Here is a 12,978-nt window from a genome sequence, read left to right on the forward strand (position 1 = left end):
AAATATCCTTGTTTTTCTAAGGGTGCGTCTACACAGCACCCTAAACTTGAAATAAGATACTCAATTTGGACTATGCATATTGGGTATCTTACTTCAAATCTATTTTAAAATAGCTTATTTTGAAATTTGGCACATCCACACAGCGCCAAATTTCAAAATAACATGCTATTTCGAGCCATCCCTTAGCCCTCGTGCAACGAGATTTACCAGGATAGAGAAATAGTGCACCCATTATTTCGAAAAATATTTCAAAATTACAGGCAGCTTGTGTAGGCATGAGGTAGCTATTTTGGCATACCTCCAGTATCCCGAAATAGCCGTGCAGTGTAGATGTACCCTAAGATACAACCAGGGGAGAACACACTTTCACATATAGTGCCTGATCTCGCTCCCAATGAAATCATTGGCAAAGCTCTCAGGGCAGTAACTCATCATTATTGACCCAGAAAGGGTACAAGACAGAAGTCCATGTCAAATCAGGGGCTACGTCTACACTGGCCCGTTTTCCGGAAGGGGCATGTTAATTTCAGCTATCGTAGTAGGGAAATCCGCGGGGGATTTAAATATCCCCCGCGGCATTTAAATAAAAATGTCCGCCGCTTTTTTCCGGCTTTTAGAAAAGCCGGAAAAGAGCGTCTACACTGGCCCCGATCCTCCGGAAAAAGCGCCCTTTTCCGGAGGCTCTTATTCCTACTTTGAAGTACTTTGAAGTAGGAATAAGAGCCTCCAGAAAAGGGCGCTTTTTCCGGAGGATCGGGGCCAGTGTAGACGCTCTTTTCCGGCTTTTCTAAAAGCCGGAAAAAAGCGGCGGACATTTTTATTTAAATGCCGCGGGGGATATTTAAATCCCCCGCGGATTTCCCTACTACGATAGCTGAAATTAACATGCCCCTTCCGGAAAAGGGGCCAGTGTAGACGAGCCCAGGGTGTTTATAATGATCTATAGCTTAAAAAGCAGTTGATAGATCTCCCGCCCTCCCATACTTAGCAGAAACCTTTGTCTTCTGAATAGAATCGTAGAATCATAGAATCATAGAACACTAGAACTGGAAGGAACCTTGAGAGGTCATCAAGTCCAGTCCCCTGCCCTCATGGCAGGACCCGGTACCATCTAGACCCTCCCTGATAGATGTCTATCTAACCTGCTCTTGACTATCTCCAGAGATGAAGAATAAATCTAGTAGTTTTCAGACCAAATTGGTTTTCCAAGCCAAGGATATAGAGTGTGGGTACCGAGAATATGACTTTAAAATAGGAACCAGTTGCTATCTTAGCTGGGTGCCTCCAGACTGTGGAGAAATGGCCACGAATCCTTAATACATGCACACTAAATCTGATCCATAAATGCCAGGTATGATTGAATAGGCTATTAAACCCTACATCATGACACCATTGGAACTATTGAAAAGCAAAGCAGATAAATCAGTTATGTTGTAGGTGCTGTCTTCACACTGGAATTGTCATTCACCTGGGGCTTTATCTGGCAAGTTGCCATGTGTCCTCTACTCCCACTGAAGCTGTCGGGCTGGTGTCTCCTCTTTTTTTTCCACATGCACCAGCCAAAACACTAAGGGTATGTCTACACTACAAAGTTAATTCGAACTAACAGACATTAGTTCAAATTAACTTTAATAGGCGCTACACATACAAACCGCTAGTTCAAACTTAATTCGAACTAGGTAAACCTCATTCTACAAGGACTAACGCCTAGTTCCAATTAAGTAGTTCGAATTAAGGGCTGTGTAGCCCCTTAATTCGAACTAGTGGGAGGCTAGCCCTTCCCAGCTTGCCCTGGTGGCCACTCTGGGCACAACCAGGGAAACTCGTCTGCCCCCCTTCTGGCCCCGGAGCCCTTAAAGGGGCATGGGCTGGCTATGGTGCCCGTGCCAGGTGCAAGCCTGCCAGCACCCAGCCAGCAGACCCTGCACCTGGCACGGCTTGAGCCAGCCACCCACTGCCACCCAGCCCTCCGCCTCTTCCCGGGACCAGGCTGGCGGCTCCCAGGAGCCTACCCAGGGCCGCAAGAGGGGGGCACCCGCCTGGTCTAGTGTGGAGATCGTGGACCTCATCCAGGTTTGGGGGGAAGCCTCCAACGTCCACGACCTCTGCACTAGGCACAGGAAAGTGGCCGTCTAGGGCAGGATAGCTGCCAGCCTGGCCAGCCAGGAGCAGGTTTGCATGAAAATCAAGGAGGTCCAGTGAGACCCCCGACCCTGAGCTCTGAGCTTAGAACATAAAAACATAAGAACAGCTGTACTGGGTCAGACCAAAGGTCCATCTAGCCCAGTAGCCTGTCTGCCGACAGCGGCCCACACTAGGTACCCTGGAGGGGATGGATCAAAGACAATGACCAAGCCATTTGTCTCGTGCCATCCATCTCCAGCCTTCCACAAACAGAGGCCAGGGACACCATTTCTACCCCCTGGCTAATAGCACTCCATGGACCCAACCTCCATGACTTGATCTAACTTCTCTTTAAACTCTGTTCTAGTTCTAGCCTTCACAGCCTCCTGCAGCAAGGAGTTCCACAGGTTGACTATTTGCTTTGCGAAGAAGAACTTTCTGTTATTAGTTTGAAGCCTGCTACCCATTCATTTCATTTGGTGTCCTCTAGTCCTTCTATTACGGGAACTAATAAAGAACTTTTCTTTATGCACTCTCTCCACACCACTCATGCTTTTATAGACCTCTATCACAGTGGTCCCCAACCTATGGAGGCTCCCGGGCGCCCGGGCGCGGGGCCACTCATGCGCCGGGTACCCAGGGTGTGTGGCCACACATGCACCGGGCACCCGGGGGCGGGGCCGCACGTCCTGGGGCACGTCAGGGGTGGGATGCCCTTGCACCCGGCGCCGGCATGTGCCCCAGGGCCAGGGCCGCCCGAGCGCCTTGTGCCGTGGGCCCGGGGCCGGCGCCACCGCCAGTGCCTCCAGTGTGCCGCGTGTGGGGCTGGCCCAGCTTGTCGGCGGGCGCGCACAAATGCCCCGGCGGGCCGTGGGCACCGCGTTGGGGACCACTGCTCTATCATATCCGCCCTCAGTCTCCTCTTTTCTAAGCTGAAAAGTCTGAGTCTCTTTAACCTCTCTTCATATGGGACCTGTTCCAAATCCCTAATCATTTTAGTTGCCCTCCCCTCTCCCACCTTCTCTCTTCCCCTCTCCCACCTCCTTTTCCCAGTCTCCCCCAGTTTTGTTCAATAAAGAGAGTTTCTATTTTTGACCACACGTGTCCTTTATTTTGTACATCAGGAAGGGGGGCTAGGGAGGGGTAAGTGGAAGGAGGTGAGGGACGAATGGGGTACGAGCCCCCGATGAGGAGGACTGGGGTGGCTCTGCGGGCTCCTCGGGGTGGAAACTCTCCTGCAGCCCCCTGATTGACCCCTACCCCCGGATGGCAGCCTGCGGCAAGTGCAGCCGGGCTGATGGCCGAGTGCTGTGATGTGCCGAGTGTGGGCACTCAGGGCACTCCAAGCCAGGACTGCTTTGCAAGCGGGGCACCCCTGAGAACTGTCTGTCCGGGGTGGGGTCGGGTCCCTTTAAGCACAGCCCTCAGCTAGCCTGAGACAGCAGCTCCATGCTCTAAGTCCTAACCTGATGCTCTGCCGGCACTGCTTCCGGCCATCCTTAACCCCGGTTCAGGGTCCACTCAATGTGGACATGCTAGTTTGAATTACCAAAATGCTAATTCAAACTAGTTTTTAGGTCTAGATGCATTAGTTCGAATTAGCTTAGTTCGAATTAACTAATTCGAATTAAGTTAGTTCGAATTAGTACTGTAGTGTAGACTTAGGGTGTTTCTAGACTACATCTCTCTTTCAACAGAGGGATGTAAATTATATACTTCAAAATTGCAAATGAAGCCAGGATTTTAATTTCCCATGCTTTGCATATTCACATTTTGAAAAAACGCTATTTTGAAAGTGAAGATGCAGTTCTTTTGAAAATAGAAGCCTTTTTCGAAAGCACCTGTAAACCTTGAGCAGGGTCCATGCTTACCCTTCAATGGTGTCTACACAAATAACCAGAGTAAAAAGAGCTAGAGAAAATTGTTTGCCATTGCTTTCGGGGGGGGGACGGGGGTAGCGGGGGGGAGAGGAGGGGGAAGGGGAGGAGGGAAAGGAGAAGTAAGAGATGAGTTCATTATAGGATGCTGACAACATGTACCCAAAACCATCTGCTGCAAAGTTTTTGTCTTATCAGGCATTGGGACAAAACCCAGAATGCAAACTGGGACTAACCCAGAATGTAAAGGGGTGGCAGGAACTGTGGGATGACTACCTATAGTCCATCACTGTCAAAGTCAAAGGTACCACCCTACTGAGGACGCATTCCGTCGACCTCATGTGCACAGTGAGGACATGCACTTTCGACTTTATAAAATCAGGTGCTGGTAATCAACCTGAATAAATTTGACCTAATCTTGTACTGTAGATATCCCCCTTAGGCTCTATGAAAAGAAGAATGAAAAGCTTCAAGTCTGAGAATTCCAAATTAGAGGATACAACACACCTAACTATTCCAGCTTCTGGTGAATGGCCAACAGCTGATCTTCAAAGATGCTCTAAGGGTTCACAGAGAACAACATCGTGATCCAAGCACCACAAGACAGGATGAACTCTTTGCCAATAGGAAGAATTTGACTGAGGATATGAAGGTAACTTTAGTGCTTACAACCAGAAAGCAAGCTGGGAGAGAAAGAAGACTGTAAATGATGATTCTGCAATTACATCTGCCCAAGAAGAGTCTTGCACCAATGCCTTATGGACTTATCTGACTTTTCCAGGAGAGAAGTTGTTGGTTATGCCTTACTTACAGGTGTGATTTAATTTTTTTCACACTCAAAGATTTTAATACTTTTCCCTTGTGCTTTGTTCATTAAGACTCCAATCCTGTCATTGGATTTGTGTAAGTGGACCCTTGTGGATACCCATGGATTTTGATGCATCCAGTTGCGGGACTGCGGGTCCTTTTTCGTAAAATGCAAGAGGAGAAAGTATTAAAATCAATGACTGTGGAAGACACTTGAAAATGCCAAACAGAATGGAAAACTAAGGCAGCACAAACTTCAGTTTTCCAGGAAAATGTAATGGAGCAAAAAACAGCAAGTGTGCTCAAAGTTTGCAAGGCAAAAAATAACTATGAACAAAGAGAGGAAAAGCTAACTAAATAAGTGAGTTGGTTAAGTCCTGCAGCAGAAAGATAAAGGCAGGGAAAAGATAAGGACAGTAGAAGAGTAGAACAAGTGAATGATAACAACGGGGCATTGGGGAACAGCAAGAACGTATCGTAAATAGACAAGAGGGAAAGAAGACATATTAGAGAGAATTTGGGCTCATTAATAAAAGATTTGAAATCAGCTATTCAGAAATGGCTGAGTGACTATGCTACTGCACTGTAAGAAGAAAAAAAAACCCCCAGAAAAGCAGTGGGGACAGGTGAAGTGGTAATGAAGATCTTGAATAAAGCTTTCCAAAAAGCACTTACAGAGCCTAAGTCCACTTCTCAGAAATGACTTAGGGTATGTCTACACTAAAGCGCTAATTCGAACTAACTTAGTTCGAATTAGTTAATTCGAACTAAGCTAATTCGAATTAGCGCAGCTAGACTTAAAAACTAGTTCGAATTAGCGTTTTGCTAATTCGAACTAGCATGTCCACACAGAGTGGACCCTGAACAGAGGTTAAGGATGGCCGGAAACAGTGCTGGCAGGGCATCAGATGAGGACTTAGAGCGTGGAGCTGCTGCCTCAGGCTAGCTGAGGGCTGTGCTTAAAGGGACCCGACCCCCACCCCGGACAGACAGTTCTCAGGGTTCCCCGCTTGCAAAGCAGTCCTGGCTTGGAGTGCCCTGAGTGCCCACACGCGGAACATCACAGCACTCAGCCATCAGCCCGGCTGCACTTGCCACAGGCTGCCATCCGGGGGGAGGGGTCAATCGGGGGGCTGCAGGAGAGCTTCCACCCCAAGAAGCCCGCAGAGCCAGCCCAGTCCTCCCCATCGGGGGCGCGTACCCCATTCCTCCCTCACCTCCTTCCACTTACCCTTCCCTAGCCCCCCTTCCTGATGTACAAAATAAAGAAAACGTGTGTTCAAAAATAGAATCTTTCTTTATTGAACAAAACTGGGGGAGACTGGGAAAAAAAAGGTGGGAGAGGGGAAGAGAGAGGCTGGGAGAGGGGAGGGTAACTAAAATGATCAGGGGTTTGGAACAGGTCCCATATGAAGAGAGGGTAAAGAGACTGGGACTTTTCAGCTTAGAGAAGAGGAGACTGAGGGGGGATATGATACAGGTCTATAAAAGCAAGAGTGGCGTGGAGAGGGTGCATAAAGAAAAGTTCTCCATTAGTTCCCATACTAGAAGGACTAGAGGACACCAAAGGAAAGGAATGGGTAGCAGGCTTCAAACTAGTAACAGAAAGTTCTTCTTCACAAAGCAAAGAGTCAACCTGTGAAACTCCTTGCTGCAGGAGGCTGTGAAGGCTAGAATTAGAACAGAGTTTAAAGAGAAGTTAGATAAAGTCAGGGAGGTTGGGTCCATGGAGTGGTATTAGCCAGGGGATAGGAATGGTGTCCCTGCCCAAAGTTTGTGGAAGGCTGGAGATGGATGGCATGAGACAAATGGCTTGGTCACTGTCTTTGGTCCATCCCCTCCAGGGTACCTAGGGTTGGCCGCTGTCGGCAGACAGGCTACTGGACTAGATGGACCTTTGGTCTGACCCAGTATGGCCATTCTAAGCTCAGGGCTCAGGGTCGGGGGTCTCAGTGGACCACCCTGATTTTCATGCAAACCTGCTCCTGGGTGGCCAGGCTGGCAGTTCTCCTGCGCTAGATGGTCACTTTCCTGTGCCTAGTGCGGAGTTCGTGGATGAGGTCCACGATGTCCGCACTAGACCAGGCAGGTGCCCGCCTCTTGCGGTCCTGGCCAGGCTCCCGAGAGCTGCCAGCCTGGTCCTGGGAAGAGGCGGAGGGCTGGGGAGCATCGGGTGGCTGGCTCGATCCGTGCCAGGTGCAGGGTCTGCTGGCTGGGTGCTGGCAGGCTTGCACCTGGCATGGGCACCGTAGCCAGCCCGTGCCCCTTTAAGGGCTCCGGGGCCGGGAGCGGGGCAGAAGAGTTTCCCTGATGGTGCCCAGAGTGGCCACCAGGGCAAGCTGGGAAGGGCTAGCCTCCCACTAGTTCGAATTAAGGGGCTACACACCCCTTAATTCGAACTAGTAAGTTCGAACTAGGCTTAGTCCTCGTGCAATGAGGTTTACCTAGTTCGAACTAAGCACTCCGCTAGTTCGAATTAAGTTTGAACTAGCGGAGCGCTAGTGTAGCGCCTATCAAAGTTAATTTGAACTAACATCCGTTAGTTCAAATTAAGTTTGTAGTGTAGACATACCCTTAGGCACTTTGGAGCACAAGGCACGGAGGAGCTTTTGCCTATGGTAACCCTTGTGACACAAAAACAATGAGGAGTCCTGTGGCACCTTAAAGACTAACACATTTATTTGGGCATAAGCTTTCATGGGCTGGAGCCCATTTCGTCAGATGCACGAAGTGGAAACTTGGGTTTGGGATATACACACATGCAAAGATGGGAGTGTTACATTGTTATGCGAAGGGCCAGTGGTAATGAGGCCAGTCAGTCCACATAGTAATGTAACTGGCATTATCCTTACTAATACGCAGAATATGCAGCTGTGTAGGGCAGCCCAAAATTTGAGGCACCACTAAGTCTTAATGCCCACTTACCTCTTCCTATCCTTGTTCTGTGGCTCTGCCTCCTCTGGAGAGGATCTAGTTAACTCAAAAAGCCTGTGTGATATAGTGTCAATACGTTGCTGGTTGCTATGTTTGGGCTGTGGATGACCCCTACTGGCCTCTGTCGGTAAGCACTGCCCAGCAGGGGGCACCTTGAGGGCCCCCATGACAGTGACCATACCGGTCCTACCAGTTAAGGGAAGGAACGGAATAAAGGAAGTGAGTGTTGGGGGAAGGGGCAGAGGCTGGGTAGAGAGCATGAAGGGAACAGACTAAACTGCTGTGGAGTGGTTCCTGTGGGAGCGGGGATTCCTGTACCGGGAATGGCTCCCCCCAGGGAAGGTGGAGGTATGGGGGCTCCAGCAGCAGCTGGTAGTTCCCCAAAAGTATCGCCCCAAGCTACTGTACCTGGCCAATGACATCCCCTTCTCAGGACACCAGAGGATCTGGCGCACCCAGCTGAGACTGCTCCAAAACTTCTACTGGCCAGGGATCTTTGCAGCTGTGCAGCGGTACTGCTGGAGAGTGGGGAAGGCCCAACATAGGAGGAAAACTGCTTTGAGTCCCCTACCCATCATAGAGGAGCCTTTCCAGAAGGTGGTGATGGATATTGTGGGACCTTTCAGCAGAGCGACCTGGACGGGGAAGAAATACATATTGGTGGTGGTGGACCTAGACCCCCACTATCCCGAGGCCTTAGCTCTGCCCTCTATCAAGGCAGACACAGTGGCAGATGCTCTGCTGACCATTTTCAGCAGGGTGGGGTTCCCCAAGGAGGTCCTCATGGATCAGGGTTCCAACTTCATGTTGGCCCTGCTCCAGTGCTTGTGGGAGAAGTGTGGGGTCCAGCACACCTGGGCCTCGGCATATCACCCCCAGATCAATGGGCTGGTGGAGAGATTCAATGGGACTCTGAAGCAGATGCTAAGGACCTTTATACACCAGCACCCTCAGGACTGGGTACCTACCCCACCTGCTGTTCGCATACAGGGAGGTGCCCCAGGAGTTCACGGGTTCTCCCCATTTGAGCTGATGTACGGGAGGCGGGTGAGGGGACCCCTGGACTTACTGAGAGATGAGTGGGAAGGGAAGGCCTTTCTGGAGGGTGAGTCGGTGGTAGAATACATCCTGGCTTTCCGGGAAAGACTCGCTGAGCTCATGGGCCTGGCCAGAGAGAACCTGAGCAGGGCCCAAAGGATGCACGGGCCCGCGCCTACGCTACCAGGGACCAAGTGATGGTCCTAATCCCTGTGTGGAAGAACAAGCTGCAAGCAGCCTGGGATGGCCCCTTCAAGGTTGTTAAGCAACTGAATGAGGTGAACTATGTGGTGGAGCTGACTGGCTGAATGCGCGGCCAGCAGGTGCATCATGTTAACACGATGAAGCCGTACTGGGGCCGGGAGAACTTAATGCTGGCCGTGTGCAAGCCCTGGGAGGAGCAGGGGGAGGATCCCCTGGTGGGTCTATTCCCTGGGATAGGAGCAGACTCTTCGCTGGAGTCAATTTCCCTCTCGAACCAGCTCTCCCCAGCCCAGCAGGCCGAGATCTGAGAGGTGCTGTGTTCCCGCCAGCAGCTGTTCTCCGACAAGCCTGGTCTCACCAACCTGGTTGTCCACCAGGTAGAGACGGGCACCCCTCCTCCCCCAGTGCACTGCTCCCCATTCAGATTCATGGGGAAGATGGCCCAGGACCTGGAGAGAGAGATCCGGGACATGCTGATGCAAGGGGTGTTCCAGCCCCTGGACCTCTCCGGTAGTTCTGGTCCCCAAGAAGGACGGGATGATCTAGTTCTGCGTGGACTATTTGAAGCTCAGCGTCATCACGGTGTCTGATGCCTACCCCATGCCTAGGCCTGTGACGAATCATGGACAAGTTGGGGGGAGCTTGCTACCTCACCACTCTGGACCTCACCAAAGACTACTAGCAGGTGCCGCTAGACCCTGAGGCCAGGCTGAAATTTGCGTTTATCATTCTGGTGGGACTCTACAAGTTCCTGGTTCTGCCCTTCGGCCTCAAGGGGGCACTGGCCACCTTCCAGAGTCTGGTGGACCAGCTGCTACAGGGAATGGAGAGCTTTGTCCTGGCATACATCAATGATATTTGTGTCTTTAGCCAGACCTGGGAGGACCACGTGTCCCAGGTCAGCCAGGTGCTGGAACAGCTGTTGGGGGCTGGCCTGACTGTAAAGGCTGGGAAGTGTAAGGTCGGGATGGCCAAGGTGACCTACCTGGGCCATAAAGTAGAAAGGGGCTGCATGAAGCCAGAGCCGGCCAAAGTGGAGGCCATCAGAGACTGGCCTGTTCCCCAGACCAAGAAACAGGTCCAGGCTTTCATTGGGATGGCAGGGTACTACCAGAGGTTTGTGCCCAACTTCAGTTCCATCGCTGCCCCAATCACGGAGCTGTGCAGGAAGGGGAGGCCTGACAGGGTGGTCTGGATGGAGCAGTGCCAGGGGGCTCTCTGTGCACTGAAGGAGGCCCCGGTCAAGGCCCCAGTGTTGGTGAACCCGGACTTCGACAAGCCCTTTACCATGTTTACTGATACCTCAGACACCAGGCTGGGGGCGGTGCTGATGCAGGTGGATGAGAGTGGGGAGTGACAGCCCATCGTGTACCTGAGCAGGAAGCTGCTACCCTGGGAGCAGAGCTACATAGCCATAGAGAAGGCATAACTGGTGATGGTGTGGTCTCTTCAAAAGCTGCAGCCGTACCTGTTTGGCCAGCATTTCACGGTGTACACAGACCACTGCCCCTTGACCTGGCTGCACCAGATGAAGGGGACCAACGCCAAGCTGCTGAGGTGGAGCCTGCTCCTGCAGGACGACGAAACGGAAGTGATCTATGTCAAGGGAAATGCCAACATCATCGCCGACGCGCTATCCCATAGTGGGGGGCCTGAACTTCTCCATGCCACAGGCAGAGAGGCCCCGCTCAGTTTGCTCTCGGAGGGGGGAGATATGTGATATAGTGTCAGTACGTTGCTGGTTGCTATGCTTGGGCTGTGGATGACCCCTACTGCCCTTTGTCTGTAAGCACTGCCCAGCGGAGGGCGCCTTGAGGGCCCCCATGACAGTGACCGAATTGGTCCTACCGGTTAAGTGAAGGGATGGAACAAAGGAAGTGAGTGTTGGGGGAAGGGGCAGATGCTGGCTAGAGCGCATGAAGGGAACAGACTAAGCTGGGTGCTGAGGGTTGGGGGGGGGCGATGGACCCCCTAACCCAAGGGGTCTGAGGCACCCTGGCCCTGACTCCTGTAACCACATCACGTCTATGCTCTGCTGTATCCTGGAGTAGCAATAAGCCCTCTCTATTCTACTGGCTGGCAGAGTCTGTTCTCTCTGCTACGGGGGTGCAGGGTCAGGGCTCCCCGACGTGCTGTCACAGCCTTCCTGCCCTATTAGCAGCACACTGAATCTGTGAAAGAGCCATTCAAGTGGGAATGAAGTCATTTAACAGGTATTTGCGAATCCCAGGTATACACTGTCACTTTCCGAATGTACCGTGTTAGGGTATGTCTACACTACCCTCCTAGTTCGAACTAGGAGGGTAATGTAGGCATACCGCACTTGCTAATGAAGCCCGGGATTTGAATTTCCCGGGCTTCATTAGCATAAGCGGGGAGCCGCCATTTTTAAATCCCCGCTGCTTCGAACCCCGTGTAGCGCGGCTACACGGGGCTCGAACTAGGTAGTTCGGACTAGGGTGCCTATTCCGAACTACCGTTACTCCTCGTGAAATGAGGTGTACCGGTAGTTCGGAATAGGCACCCTAGTCCGAACTACCTAGTTCGAGCCCCGTGTAGCCGCGCTACACGGGGTTCGAAGCAGCGGGGATTTAAAAATGGCGGCTCCCCGCTTATGCTAATGAAGCCCGGGAAATTCAAATCCCAGGCTTCATTAGCAAGTGCGGTATGCCTACATTACCCCGCTAGTTCGAACTAGCGGGGTAGTGTAGACATACCCTTAGTCTACAGCAGGGGTGGCCAACCCCCAGCTTCCGAGCTGCATGCAGCTCTTCCCCCCTTAAAGTGCAGCTCATGAAGACACCCCTGCAGCCCTAGAAATGGTCCTGTCTCCCCGTGCTTACTGTGGCAGGGGAGCCCTCTGGTTCGGTGATTCAAAATGGTGTTGCCAAGATGGCGGCGGCCAACGGGAGCCTGATGTGGCCAAAAAGCCTTGTCTTTTAAAGGAGCAATGTCTTTTTTTTTCTCTCAACAACTCTGGGAGGCGGGTGGGAAGCACTTCCTATTTTTTTTCTTAACAAAAATGTCTAAAAAAAAAATTCTGGTGCATCTCTTCTCATTTTTTCCATCGCTGTTTCAGCTCTCTTCATTTAATGGGTTGGCTACCGCCAGTCTACAGGGTCTTTGTTTAACATTTGCTTTAAAAATATTTCATTAGTGTGTTGCTGAAGATCATAAAATCACAGCTCTAAAGAACTGTCATCCCTCCCCACCCCACAGGCTGCCATCGGGTTTAGGTGCACCAGTTGAATAGTACCATGTAGGTCCCCATAAATCCTAAAGCTCTGAGTGTAACACTCCCATCTTTGCATGCGTGTATATCTTTGCCAAACTGAAGTTTTCACTTCATGCATCTGACGAAGTAGGCCCACGAAAGCTTATGTCCAAATAAATGTGTTGGTCTTTAAGGTGCCACAGGACTCCTCATTGTTTTTGCTGAAACAGGTTAACATGGCTACCCCTCTGAAGCTTGTTACACAGCTGTTGGAAAGAAGCCAGGAATGAGATCGCTAGAGAACTGTCTTTGTACGGTGGGAGGGAAGGAAAAGGAGGGGGGGTGTAGATTACAGCCAGTCCAAGCTGGTGTGTACACTCTTTAGCTGGGGAGCCCAAACTAAAACCTCTCCTAAACAAAGTTTTTCTGCACTTTGGTGGCTTCTCTTCTATGCACTTTCTGGATCCTGTTCTCAGCCTTTTTCAAGGAATCTTTCTGGCTGCTTCCCTTGGAGTACCAGTCTCAGCCCCTACTGGGCTCTGGTTCCTTGTGCCCTTTGTTGTTCAGCATAGACTGGCGGGCTCCCAAGCATACCTAGACTCCTGCAGACCTTAGCTCAGGGCCTTCCATAGCAGCCTGTTTGCTGCCCATGATCCTGTTCACAGACGTTTTCTTCTTGACCAAACAGATGTGGATCACCAGTTATTGCTATTTATACTTTCTTCTTTTGCCCTGAGTCTGTCAGGTAGTGTAATAGTGCCTTTCTAACACAACCCCATT

Source organism: Pelodiscus sinensis, chromosome 1 (genome assembly GCF_052426305.1).
Source record: "Pelodiscus sinensis isolate ZL-2025 chromosome 1, ASM5242630v1, whole genome shotgun sequence".
Lineage (NCBI taxonomy): Eukaryota > Metazoa > Chordata > Testudines > Trionychidae > Pelodiscus > Pelodiscus sinensis.